This window comes from Aptenodytes patagonicus, chromosome 1 (assembly GCF_965638725.1).
Source record: "Aptenodytes patagonicus chromosome 1, bAptPat1.pri.cur, whole genome shotgun sequence".
Classification (NCBI taxonomy): domain Eukaryota; kingdom Metazoa; phylum Chordata; class Aves; order Sphenisciformes; family Spheniscidae; genus Aptenodytes; species Aptenodytes patagonicus.
The window spans coordinates 57,298,640-57,302,285 of record NC_134949.1 but is presented as its reverse complement, the minus strand read 5'-3'; positions in this window follow the sequence as shown (position 1 = coordinate 57,302,285).

The window sequence follows — 3,646 nt, the reverse complement described above, 5'->3', positions numbered from 1 at the left end:
ACCCAGCTCCTACACTTGAACACAAATACTGGGAGCCCTGAACATGCCAGGGACAGTCTCTCTCAATATTATTAATATAACACCATGTCATAATTATAATAATGTATAAAACAGGTAAAAAAATGCCAGTAACGTAACAGTATCCTACACCTGGGAGGAGCAATCCCCAGGAAAGTTTTGCTCCATCCAAGGATGGAGCACATGCTCTGGGGACATCGCCTGCCCGTGCTGAGGGAGATGTAGGAACCAAGACAGCAGTGCTCTGTGTTTTTATTTAAAGGCTTATAATCTCAACAGGCATGGAGCAGAGGGTAGTAGGTGGACCAGCCTCACATCTGAAGTCCCTGCTTCAGGGCGGGGCTGTGTTAGAAGATCTTTATGGAAGAGGATGTGGTTTTCTTTTTACACTAACAAAGCTTGTTTCCCTGAGTCAGGTCCGAAGGAATGGCTGAGTTGTTTTAGCTGAGATTTTCCTGAGACAACACAGGCCACGAACAGATATCCAACATAGAAACTTTCTGCCCATACCACTGGTCAATGTTATCAGCAACTTTAAACAAGACTCGATAAGAGAAAGGGTCAGGTAAACTCATCTATTAGTATTCCTCCCTGTGCCTCTCATAATGAGATCTAGTTCATTTTGCTGGGTCAGCAGTTTTATAGCTAGGTGAGACACTGGAGGAGCCACATGTACCTTCAGAAAGCTGTAATGTTTAGCTATCTTTTTTGTTTTGTGGCAGAGGCAGCAATGTAAAAGGACAGAGGATATCCAGCAGGATGGCTTGTGGAGTGGAGGAAGAACACCTACATCCTCTCTGAGCACCCACCTCTCTTATTGCTGCTCGTGATGGGTCTGTAACACTGCTGAATCAACAATGGGATTTATGCTTGCCACTGAAAATGTGACCATGGAAGTAGCTGGACAAAGCCTAGGTCAGAATCGACAGGAACAAACATGGCTGCGTGTCTTTTCTTGCAGTTCGGACATTCATATCCTGAGAAAATCGGGCACTGTCCAAAACAGGCAAAGTGTTCTTGTATTTGCCAGCTCAAGAGCTGTTTCATTAGTGATATCAAGAGGGAAAACACAGATGTCAGCGAGGTCAGGCTGTCTCGGTCCATGCTTATTTGTGTTTTGGATTTGCTGTGAGCGGGGCTCCATGACCTGCTGGACTCATGCTGGAGCATGAGCTCCAGCACCTTGCTCTGCAGGGGGATGTCCCCAGCAGCAGAGCCGCCTGAAGGGGTGTGGGGGAAGGACTTGGCAACGGGGGTCCTCAGGGGAAAAAGATCCAGGTCTGTGGCTTTATTTCTATAGCCTGAGCAGTAGATCTCTGGACAGAAGTCTGAGACCATCATCTCCTGATTCAAGGTCCTCACTAGCAATGCCGATGCTCATGGAGTCATTGCTTCCCCCTTACATCTCCAACCGTTCCTTCCTTCAGCTGCATCTCAGCACACCGCCACCTCTGCAGCACCAGCATGATGAGTTATAGAGCCAAGTGTTGAAGCCCATGAGGGAACTGATCCGGGCTAAAAAACCGATATGGTAGGGGGAGAAGAGGGCTAGATCTCTTTAAACGGGTGTTGCCACAAAAAGCTCTTCAGGAAAATGCAGCCCCTGGGGTTCAGATGGCCAGCCATGAGCGTGACCAGTCCTGCCTGGATGCGTGAGCACGGGGCTCCCCTGGTCCTGCCTGCCTTTCCCCAACAGAGCAGGTGGGCACCAGGCACCATACACTCTGTGGCCGTACTGGCACTTCCAGACATCCTGAAGCCTGCTCAGGGTTGGAAACCCCAAATGCCCACAGGCTGTCAGGATGACTGTTTGAGGTGGGAAAAGCAAATGTGCCAAAGGAAACCTGTCTGCGTGGTTGCCCTGCTTTGTTCCACTGACTGGGTCTGTTCCTGTGTTCAGAGATAATCTTCACATGGAAAAAAAGAAGGGGGGTGCCTTTCTGCCCCCACTTTTTTCACTACCCAATGATAAACAAAAGTGGTTGGGAAAGTGCCCTTCCTCACCTTCAAATTTTTTGTCTGTGTCAGAAATTCAGGTCTTAGCAAGCTGGTTCCCTTGAAAGCTTCTGGTGATAAAGAAGGAGCAGTTGTGTGAGCCGCCATCTGCAGCAACGTTCAGCGGAAATCTGAGGGAGGGGAAATGAGTTCATCGAGACCACCTGAAGCTCTGTGTGCCACTGTGGGGACTGATGAGCAGCGGGCAGAAAGAAGCGGTGAAAGGTAAAGTTTCCAAGAGCAATAGGGAAACAGTCATTGCACAGGATTTCACTGGTAAATTCGCTTTGCAAATACAAAAACTCCCAGAAGTGGACGGCACAGGCAGTGTTACGCCCTAATAAAACCTCTCCCTCAAATCACAGCCACGGACCCCAATTCTACTTGCAGTTCAGCTTCCTCTTACATGGCTTTTGGGCTTCCCACCGCTGCCATAGCTGACGGCTACCCCCGCTTCAGAGCCTCCTGCAGCCCGAGCTCTGCTTACTCAGTTGGTGAAATAGGTTGTTGCATGTGGTTGTCATTTTGAAGTTCACCACTCGCTTCAACTACAGCTCTGAAAGAGCTGCCCACACGTGGATGTGGGCTGAACCCCAGGCAGATATTGCTGCTAAATAGCCAGTGATAGAGCTCAGTTAAAAAGCAGGGGGTGTAGTAAAAGCATGAGTGCAAGCTTTCATGGTGAAAAGGAACAGTAAATTGAGCCTTAAGCACAACATGACTCTCTTACACTTAATTTAACACTCATTCTGACAGCTCCTGGTGATGCAGACCTTTTATCTGCTGGCTGCAGCCTCTCCCGCAGCTGTGGCTCAGCCGGCCCTTGCCTACATGCCTTGTTTGAGCGGGAACCTCTCCAAGAGGCCCTAATAATGTTCAGTCCCCATGGCCCCAGCCGTTTCTGACTTCTCTAGGCATGATTGCATCAAGCAAAGCCAGGAAGAGCTGGTCCCAGTCACTTGTTGTTCGGGAAGGGAAGAAGCACTGCTTCAGGACTAAGCTCACTTGTGGTCAGGAAAACACCTCCAGGCTGTTGTTGTCTGTCCTCCCTGTCCCATGTCCCCTGTCCTTGCATTTGAGGACCTGCATATTTTATTACATTAGCGCCACTCGAGGAATTGCATTTGCTAGTCCATTTCTATTGGATGGGGGCAGGGGAAAACAAAGCTGCGAAGGCTTGACAGTGCTGCCGTCCATCGGTCTGCAGGTAGGAAGTTTGGTCGGTGATGAAAATACTAGCGTTTCCTTCGTAAACTGCCTTTCCACTTGGTGTTATGGTCCCCTGGCCTCTCCCTCTTGGCAGGAGAGCTCTGCCACTGAAAGCAGCCACCCTGCTGATCACCCTTGTGCCACCCATGGCAACGTTGCCGTCTGATCCCATGGAGAACCAGTCTGAGTACGTAGAATTTAGAAAAATATAAAATAAAATTAAGCAGAGCTTTTTGTCACATCTTCTCCCTGCACTGGCTTGTTAAAGACTTCAGTGAGGATTATACCAGGGTGAGGGTGGCCCCACTTGCTCCCATCCTTGCATCGCCCCTGCCCTGGCCCTGCCCAGCTGCCGGCCGGGTGACACAAAGCACTCTAGCAGGGGACGCCGGATGCAAAATAAACCAGGTGAAATCTGGGAGGC